Genomic DNA, 11,032 nt, shown 5'->3' on the forward strand with positions numbered 1-11,032 from the left:
TCAAGGTTACTAGGAAGATATCAGAACACCAAATATCTGCGCACCCCCAGTGCATTGCAAGGCTACTTCACCCTTATAGTATCTCTGCAAATTGAACCCAAATATGGAACAAAATCATGCCTATGGCCCTGTTTTTTTAAAGATGGACTGAACTAAGACCCAAGGTCAGAACTTTGCAAACTTTGAGGTGTTAGAAATCCAGACTCAGCTCTGAATTTTGCTGTTCGAGCCTCAATATAAAACAGACTTTGGTTCAAGATGCAAAATTCAGACCTGGAATTTGAACAGCCTAGAGTTCAGGAGTGTTGTGCTTGGCCCAGTCTAGTGACAACAGCAAACTGTAACATTGGATCTAGGTTTCGAATTCCAAACCCCAGCAAAGTTAGGGTTTCGTTGGACCTGGGATTTTGGTTCCAGCTCACTATAGCTCTAAGATAATATCTTTATATGTTTGTATGGTTTTAAACAAAATAATACATATATCTACATGCACCTTGTATACTATGTATCAGGAATGCCTGCATTTTCATATAGTGACCTACAGCTAAATAGATAGGTACCTTTTCTCCCAGGCATAATTGTTCAGATCTCTTCCATTCCCATTCACAATGACAGCACATTCCTGTGGCAGCTACAGCAAATGCTTACATGGGAAACTCACTACTAGGATCCGGGGTAGCTGTGTTAGTCTGTATCCACAAAAACAACAAGGAGTCCGGTCCTTAAAGACTAACCGATTTATTTGGGCATAAGCTTTCATGGGTAAAAACCCCATTTTTTCAGATGCATCACTACTAGGAAAGTATTGAATTAACTTCTAGCTTCTTTTAATGCCATTTGGCAGCTGTAAACAAGAAGGAGCCAATATTATGTGACCAATCAGTGGCTCCTTTGCTGTACATGAATCTAGTTATCTCACTACATCTATTTCTGTATTTATCTATTCCTCTCCCAGGGATATTATGTGAATTAGATTTATCATCCCACAAAGAAGCTACGTTTTGGGATGTAACATGGTTAACAGCCTCTCTTTAAGAAGCTTCTACACTTGAAGACACGTGCACACACAGTCCCATCAACCATTAGACTCAGGTGCCAAATTTAGGCTGCTGTGACCAACTCAATCCAGGTCTCTGCCCACTCATGTCCAGATGCTGTGCCTGACACTAGTGGCTTCTCCGGGTGCAAATGCCAAGCCATGGAGACAGCTTCCTACCTAAACAAAGCAACCTTTCTCCAAAATAAATATAACATCAAATCAAAAATGCGGGGTTCTTATTGAGCTGAGACTCCATGAAAAACACAAAACTAACCCAGCGATTACACACACAGCCAAGTAACGTCAGCAGCCAGCAGAGAGACGCTGAGTCATTATTTTATTAACAGGCCCACAACTACTTTAATGGGGGGCTTAAGCTGCAAAAACAAAAACATACATAAAAGCATTTGGAATTACTTCATAAAACACTAAATCACAATATTAACTGACTGACCTTTGCTCTACGCAGACCTGCTAATTTTAGCAATTACAGCCAACAACTTGAACATATCAAGTGGGCAACTGTTTAACAATAATGACATCTGCTTGGAAAATCCAATTATGTCTAAACATCTTTAAATCCCCACTAGGGGATACCTGCTTTCTTTTTGCAACTGTTAGTCTCTGCCTAATAGGATTTTAAACTCACAGCCTGCTGCACACGGTGGTGGCAGTGGCCCCCTCTCACTGGACTGGCAACAGCAGGACTGCGATCACATTAAGCAGCAAGTACGAGTCTCTCCTTGGACAGTGATGGAAGCAGTTTGATTTTCTGACATCCTAATCTGATAGACGGGTGCATTAGCTGGATCCCTTCACTCCTGCGTTTCCCCTACAGATTCAACTTTTCCCCCAACCTCTGATCTTATGTGCATTAAAGGCAACTGGCTGGTCCTAGGATGCCCCCTAAGGGATTCCCCATCTCAGGGGCAGATGCCAGATCTAGCTGATCATGCATGCCCTAGTTATTAAGAGGATCGTTGCAGTCATTTTTATTCTTTGCTGAGTATTTAAAGAAAGATTTCCTAGAACACACTTAATGAACCTCTACACAGATATATTTCTGTTCCAGGCCATTTTGATTATTATCATCTGCATAGTGCCAACAGGTCAGGGGTTCTCATAGCATGGACCACATCATAGCAGTGAGATCATCTTGTGGACCCACCTCTTCTATCACAAAGACCATTCTCCTCCCAGTCGTGATCACACAAACATCGCATGTAGCAACTACAGCAGTTATTTACATAATAAAACACAGGCATCGTTTAGCTGGTAAAGTGATAAATGTTTTGTCTCTTTTGGAAAGTTTTAATCAAAATGTAGCTCTTCATTTCATCTCTCTTTCCCATCTGTTCTGCTTCCCAACTACTTAGTTCCTTTTCCCCTGCTCCGAGGTTAGCAGCTCTGGTACCGCTGGTGACTCCTGCTCCTCTATACAGGAGCAATGCCTAAAAGAAGGCATCTAGGCTGGCTGCATTTGCAGCTGTGATTGCAGTTTCTAGGCTCACCACTGCAGAAAAGAGGCCTGTAGAAGCAGCTGGGAACGAGGAGGAAGCACCAACACCATGAGACCAGCCAACTGTCCATAGACCTCCATAAGACAGTCTGAGGAGCTCTGTGACAATATAACAACAAAAGCCTTACTCTGATCCCATGTACACTGCTGTAAATCTCTGAGCTCGGGGAGTTACATTGCTGAAAATGAGATCAGAATCAGCTGCATGGCTCCTGCTTTTAATTGCTCGGCATCCCTTAGCTGTCAGAGTTTGTAGGATTTTTGTGTCAAGATAGAAGAATAGAAATTTGTCTTTCTGCCTGCTTTTTTCAGATGGAGTCTGCAGCATCACAGTCTGATGACATGGAAGCGATTGTGATGTCACAATAATTACTGCTGCCCAATCCCAAGACTTGAGGAAAGTCTCTGTTTTCATGGCCCCATTCTGTGATCTGCAGGAAATTAAATCATTCTGATTCTGTTTTGATCTAGTGACAAATGATGATGATGTGTCAACCCATGACGATGCAAACACTGTGACAAGGTGTCACAGTGTGTTTCTTTTGCATAGCTGGATGAATACACATAGGCTGAAATCTCACATATTCCACATTATTACTACTGAGATCGACTGCACAGTGCGAGGTACACATACTGAGCCATGAGCTGTTGGGACAGAACACAGGAGCTCTCAGTCCCTGCTCCTGTGGGCTAAGAGAGGGATGAGTGGGACATCTCATAACAAGAGGGAAGAACAAACAGAAGAGGGTGCAATCTGTAGAAAGAGAACATATTATGATGGAGATGGGTGGATGGAAGGAAGGAGGCAGTTATGAAGGAGTGGGAGGGATCGAGGGAGGGCAGGTGCTCTGTTCAGGATCTCTGCTCCGGAGAAAGTTAAAACTCCTATGGTGCCCTTTAAAAGGCTGAAGAGGATTTCAGTGACACAGACTCCAGTGTCTCCAGCAGTGTGTGAGTTGAGTACCGCTCATAACCAGAACATAATGGGTATAACTTGAATAGGAAAGATGCTAAATTCTCAGAGACATAGTGGGCCAGATTCATCTCTGCTGTAACTCCACCAACTTCAGTGGAGTCACACTAGGACCGAATTTGACCCATCATTTCTTCTGCCTGTTTGGGGCGGAGCCTACTGCCTCAAAGGAGTCGAAGACTTAGCTTCCATTTTCTAACACCTACATGGGGAAGTTCAATAAAAATCAGCAGCAGCTTTGCGTGTGGTGAACTGAGACAAACCCTTTTGCACCAATTCCCAACACACTCTTCCCATGAAGCTGTTGGATCATTAGCCATTTCCCCTGTTCACCTCAGGTCATCTTAAAACCTTCTATTTCTCTTTAGCTAGGATTCACATGTATCTTTATTCACCAATTGGTCACCTCTGTGTCACCCTAGGAGCACAGGAGCTCACAGGGTGGAGCATCAGCACTTGTAAAGTTTTTTAAAAAGTCCTTTATTGTTTTTCTTTCATTGTCTGCATTTCCATCTCCCCTGTGCCATGGCCCAGCCCTGCCATGCAACATTACAGGAGCTCCCCTGCTTTCCCATGTCCCCCATCTCTCCATTCTGTGCTCCCTGGCTCAGATCTGCATTACAGTATAATGAACTCCCCGGCCTTCCCATTTCACCCTGTACTCTGCTTCTTACCTCAAATCTATGCTGAAGTCTTACAGGTGGTCCTTTCTTTCCTTCTGCTTGGCATACAGGCGTTCCCTGACTTTTCTCTTCCTACTTTGGACATTGCTCTCATATGAGTAATTACCTGCATCACTCAAGCCATCAACCTGGTATCCTCTCACTGTGTCCAGAAAAGGGCATTTTCCCAGACCCTTGTTGAATGTCTTCCAAGCAGCATCTGCCTGCTGAACTCCTCACAACATCCCGACCTCTGAGGAGAAAGGATCCATACATGCAATGCCTACAGACTATTTTGATTAGAGCACACTGGACACACTGAGCCAGCAAGCTGAGTTTCTAAGCAGTCAGTGATGGAGTGTCTCTGGCCTGTGTTTTGATTTGCCTGAGGAGAATCCCCAACAGTGCTTAAACAACAGCAGGATTAGGCCCAGCAGCACCAGGTGAGTCAGCGATGAATGACATCAGTGTTACTGAAGACAAATATGCCAACGTGAACATGGTAAACGTGAGGAACCCGGGTATGGCGATAACATTTTTTTAATCTTATTTTTTATTTTATTATTCTCACTGTTTTGGTTCCTCCAACTCCCAGAACAAACAGGGATTTTTATTGCTGGGGTTAAAAAACACAAATTTGCATTACATCCTGGCTCCTGCTGTAATACTTCAGTCTCGTTTCTCTCTCGTCCCCTCTCCAGAACAACTGATGCTATCGCAGCCTGATTTAATTTCAAAGACGGATTGTGATTTGGCAGTCGGGTGGGGGGGCAAGGGGGAGCCAAGCTAATCAAAAGTCACCATCTGCTGCGTTGCCATGGGGATATTCCTCCCCAATAAATGTGCTCTTTGCCAAAATCACAGATAACAGCACTATAAAGGGTGGGAGGTGGGGGCGGGGGTGGATGAAAGAAAGAAGTTCCAACACTAGGGGGGAAAATGAGAGAGAAATGAGAGCCAGAGAAGAAGTGGGAGAGAAGGAGATAGAGACTACTGAGAAGGAAAGGGAAAATGACAAATGGACAGAACACTGAAAAGGAGGAAGATATAAGAGATATAGGCAGACAGGCAGCTGATGATGAAGAAATAGAGGAAGACAGAAAGACAGCTGAGGAGGAGGAAAGGGGAGACATACAGACATGCTACTGAGCAGGAGAGAGGCTGGAGCTGCTGCATAAGATGTAATGGCAAAACAAGAAGAGATAAGATAATTGGCCTCAAAGAGTAGGTTCTGGTGATTAGGAAACAACTGAAGCTTCGGTGCAAACTCCCAAGATGATGGTCTCACCAGTTCAGAAAGGGATCGCTATTCAAATTATGAAGCAAACATTTATAAAGCCCCTTGCTGCGACTAACAACAATGCACAGGGATGGTTGGGTTTCTAGTCCCTTAACAGATAGTCTAATCCAAAAAGTACCTACAGTATCCTGCAGGAACAGTCCCAAATACCACAGCAACTCCTGGGATAAAGTGTAGTGTTTTGCTATGCTTTAGAAATTCAGTGCAGATTGACACAGGGATTGGTTTTTAAAATAAAAATTCCCTGGAAATGAATGTCTTGAAAACATCTTGGATAGGGTGGCAAAAGGGACGGGTCACATCATTAGCTAACTATGCTGTCTGTTTTCTATCCATCTTTCTTTTCTTTTATATGACTATTTGGTGACCACTTGGGCTGTAGAATCTAAATAATAACAATCTCAGCACCTTCCCACCCCAATATAATTTTAAAAACAGCCATTACTGTACCCATCTCCTAGAGGGCAACAGCTTCATCTCCAGATGGACTTTGGTAGTGGCTAGGGCTTTACTAGCCTAGTGTATGCTGGGGCTTCAGCACTGAGGATAAGTCAGTTGCCCAAAAGCAGCAGGATTTCCCCAAACCTAAAAGGGATAAAAGAGGTAAGATTTTAAGTCACAATGTGCTGAATGCCCCCTGAGCCTACTTAGACCGTGCATGTGTATGTGGAATGTCCCCTTAACACCCAATAACTAACAAAAGTATCAAGTATCAGAGGGGTAGCCGTGTTAGTCTGGATCTGTAAAAGCAGCAGAGAATCCTGTGGCACCTTATAGACTAACAGACGTTTTGGAGCGTGAGCTTTCGTGGGTGAATACCCACTTCGTCAGACGCAGGTGACGAAGTGGGTATTCACCCACGAAAGCTCACGCTCCAAAACGTCTGTTAGTCTATAAGGTGCCACAGGATTCTCTGCTGCTTTAACAAAAGTATGGGAGTCATTCTCAACTCTCCCCCTCTCCCCTTGAGTAGTAACCCAGCTAAGTAGGCCACCCAATATCCATGCTCATGAATTATTCCCAGCAGAAACATGATTAGCTGAATTTAGACTGTTCCATGGCTGCAGTTGCTCAGAATTAAACAGAGACTGCTTTGGATGAGTTTGTTTTGCATTTCAAAACTCCAGCTATCTTGATTGGAGGTTTAAGTCACAGGGTGCTGTTCCCATTCCCTGACTGGATGAGTATAACGCAATATGCCAACCCAAAACATTCAAAAATCAAAAGTCAGCCACCAAAATATCATGAGACTTTAAATGTATAGCTAGGGTTCTTTTACCTGGCCTTCTGATTTTGGTGCCTTTAGGGTGCACTTGAGTCACATTTTCACACTTTTCTCCACACCCATGAGGGCTAGAAACGTAGTTTAAAAAATAAATAAGTAAACAAAAGCTAAAATCCTCTCCTAATCACGTGACTTTAGGAGCTACAAGTCCAAATATAAATATGAAATATTGTGAGAGACTTGCAAGAGATGGCAACACTGGCTAGAATCAGATGGAATACTCTAGATGATGAATTCGAAACTCTCTTCCTGAGAATATTCTCCATTATTTCTGGATGAATTGTTTTTATCAACAAACATCCCTAACTGTTAATTTATACATTAGAACATTTGTGGAAACGAAACTCAGAAGGAGACACACACAATTGGAGTGACCATTAAAAAATTCAAAAGGAAGTTAATGCATAACTTTTTTCTGTGTAGCTTTAGTGCTGGGAAAAGGGACTGGTTTATCTGAACTCTCTAGGGAGGACGGGCCCCTGAGAGGGCCAACTCATGAGAACTACATTTCTAAGAGGGGGTGGCCAAAGGGGAGGAGCCAAAAAAAGAATTTCTACCCTTCAGTTAGGCTAAAGGGATATTCAGCATCATCTATCCCAGACACGTACACCAACCAGGCAGGGGGCGGCATTCCGCAACCCCACCCCAAAGACAGATTACACAAAGACTAAGAAAACTGAGCAGCCAATGGCAGTAGTAGGTCTTTTCTGGATCATAACAACTATTTGTTTGGTGCTGGATTCAGCTTGCATGCCATACGGACATCACTGTATGCCACTCATCCTCAGCTTCAGACAACTGGAAGTGATAACAAGCTTGGCTAAAACCCATCTTGGCCTTTAAAAGGACCACTGTATTCACAATGAAGGTAGTTTTTCCAGACAAGAGTCTCTCAGTGAAATGCTGAGATTTCCCCACAAAAGTCTGGATTTATAGTCAGCCCCTGGTCCCATTCCCCTCCCAGCACTCCTTCCCATACAGCTGACCCTGCAAATGACCACTGATCCAGGGTGCTCTATAGGCCAGAAATAGGTGAGCTGGAATAGAGGACTGGGCCACAGGTCTGTCTGGGGGAGGTAGGGCCCCAGTTCAACACCTGGCCAGTAGAAGGACTCCATGATGTCCAGTGAACAGGAAAAGGAAACGATATAGAGCTTTTAAGTCTCACAGATCAACCAGGTGGTACATGCTCCATGCAAGGTCTCTATGGTTAGGATCCTGGAGAACTGCTCTAGGATTGTAAACTGCTGAGATCCTTACATGTCCTCTAGGACTCTAACCATATAGTCTTCATGATGTTTGCAGTCATAGAGATAGGGTTAGGATTGGGCAATGTGATAGAGTGGCACTATGTAAGGAGTCACTAGCTGCATCTCTGTAACCAACAGCAGGTTGGTGACCATGCACTAGGAGGGATCTCTATGGTCAGGGAGCTGATTGTGTAGGTATAGGGGAAAATATGAGGGAGAAGGTAGGCAGAGAAGGGGTGGACCAAAAGAAGGGTGTGTGTAAGTGGACAAATTTGAGGTGGGAAGTGGGGAGGCAAACAGAGAGAGAAATAGGGAAACTTAAGAGGAAAAGGGAAAGCCAGCCAGCACGAGAGTGGGTTCTGAAGGATGACTTAAGAGGAACAACCAGATAGAACAGTGTGTGGGGAGAATCTTTGGGAGACAGACAAAGTGGAAAATATTCTGCAAATGAGGCAATGCTTAATGATAAAATGTGCAAATTGAGGGAAATTACATCATTTGCATAAATTCTCCAGATTCTGGACCTACAACAATCTTAACAGGTAGACTGTGACAAATGGCAGAGGGAATCAGGAACAGAGAGACAGTTGAGAAGGCTGAGGCCACGTCTAGACTACGTGCCGTATCGGCGCGTTAAAATCGATTGCTCTGGGATCGATATATCGCGTCTAATCTAGACGGGATATATCGATCCCTGAGCGCGCTTATATCGATTCCGGAACTCCACCAACCCCAACGGAGTTTCGGAATCGACATGGCGAACCGCGGACATCGATCCCGCGCGGTGAAGATGGGTGAGTAAATCGATTTTAGATATTCGACTTCAGCTATGTTATTCACGTAGCTGAAATTGCGTATCTAAAATCGATTTTATCCTGTAGAGTAGATCAGCTGTGAGTGTGAAAGTAAGCAGCTGGCTGGCAGCAGCGGTCTGAACACAGACTGAAGGCCAGGTAGAAAGCAGGGCCTGAAAAAGCTGGGAACCTGAGCAGGGAAGCAGGCTGTGGCTGGCAAATGGCAGAGACAACTGCACTGGTGGACAGCAGGAGGACAAAGCAGAGAAATCTCCAACAAGACTGTAGATGATTGGACTGAACTCATATTACAAAGAGAACACTACCAAATACATCTAAACGGGACTGGCAGCCCACAACGCTCACAGTGACTCCCTGCAGAGGGGCTGGTTTCAGTCCTTTGAGATCTGGTCAGCTTGCCAATCAAGGAGGAAATAACCACATGGTTATTCTCTTAGTCTAGTTCCTGGGATCAAGGAGACAACATGAGATCAAGCCTTTCCATGTTTACTGCACGACAACAGGAGCAGGAAGCGCAGACCAGCCATCCAGCATTCTAGGTCTGCGGGAATTCAAATACAGCCAGGGTTTTGGCGTTATTCAGATTGACTTGAAATAGGGCTAATTTTAGCTCTATTCAGGTTCCCATGGAATCCAAATGGACATGCCTAGAATTTTGTACTGACCGGAGTTTCCAGCTAGATCTCTTGCAAATTATAGTGACTGATAGTGGCCACAAATCAGGTAAGTTAGAGGGAGGCCTGAGTGCTGTCATTTGTGCTAGCAGTTAATTACGGGTACAAAGCTGGATGCTGGGGTAAGATTCTCAAAAACAGCCTCCTTCCATTCGAGTCCAGCACAATCCTCCAAGAAAAAAAACCCAGAAGGAGCTGCACCAGCTGGAAGCTCATAGAATGTGTTATCTGGTTTATTGGCGTGTGGCATGAAGAATGATGCCAGGTGTACACATATTGGATTTTGTTTGTAAGAAACTAAAGGGATCCTGCAGAATCCATGAGGCTTTGCTTTTTATTCTTGAAACACATATCCACACAATTCTCTGTTAGGGATTGTGGGTAGGTACTTCCTGTTCTAAGTACTACTGTAATTAGGACTACCACGAGAGGGCATTCAAAATACTGTAGTCTAGATTCTGATCCACTCCTGCATGGGAGAGAGGAGGCGGAGACAAGTGCAGAGAGCTTTTCCACCCTCACACCTCCATGCAAGAATCTGTCACAATGGTACTGTAGTGTTGGTAGTCCCCTGAGAGCCTGAGGTTAGCATTGTTGCTGGATAGGAAGGCTCAGGGCCTGAAGCCCCTCACGGAGAGTGGCGACTGGGCTGGGCCAGCTCAGGAGAGATTGAGATGGTGATGCCTGTGGGCAGAGAGGGGCTGTTGCTGGAATGGTTGGCTGACCAAGCTGGGCTGCAGCTGATGACTAAACTCAACTCCACTGTCTGCACAGCAAATTATTGATGGAAGTTATGAGGACTAGCTCAGGCAGGGAGAATGGAGATCTGGGTTTCCTGTCAGCTTCTCCCCTCCTGCTTCCAACAAAGGCCTTCTTTTACAGATTGGGAAACTGGGACAAAAAAGAAGTCAAGTGGTAAGTCAGTGACAGAGCTCGGAATAGAACCGAGATCTCCAGCCTCCCAGTCCCATGCTTTAACCATCCAGCGTCATTCACTCACACACACAGCACACAGAGGTGGCAAGTTGTATGGGCCCGTGGTGCCCATGCTCCAGCAAATTCAGGCCAGGGGGCCCAGCTCCACCAATGTTCGGGGCTGGGTCTCTCCTCCGGTCCTGCCTGACATCCCTGTGTGCCTCCCCCAGAGCATCCCCATGCCCCGCCTGCTGCCCCTATGCGCCTCCCCTGAGCATCTCTGCCTCACCTGTGCCCTGGGCAGCAGATGGCTGCCCCCTACAGCTGCACGCTGCACTCCCTCACTGGCCACTGCTGGCTAAGGGAGTGGCGCTGGAGGTAGGCTGACTGCTGCGCCTGTGAAGAGGAGGAAGCGCAGTGGCATACCCCCACCCCTCCAGCAGGCTACTCCAAGGGGGCTTATCCTGTCTGGATAGGCAGGGGTGGGACTTGGACCTGTTCTGGGCACCACCAAAAATTATACAAATCTGCTGTCCCCGACAGCACAATTTCCTTTCACTCTTTTTCTCTTGTTGCTGCGCACTGCAATGCAGGAGGGAG

This window comes from Chelonoidis abingdonii, chromosome 17 (assembly GCF_003597395.2).
Source record: "Chelonoidis abingdonii isolate Lonesome George chromosome 17, CheloAbing_2.0, whole genome shotgun sequence".
In the NCBI taxonomy this organism is placed as follows: domain Eukaryota; kingdom Metazoa; phylum Chordata; order Testudines; family Testudinidae; genus Chelonoidis; species Chelonoidis abingdonii.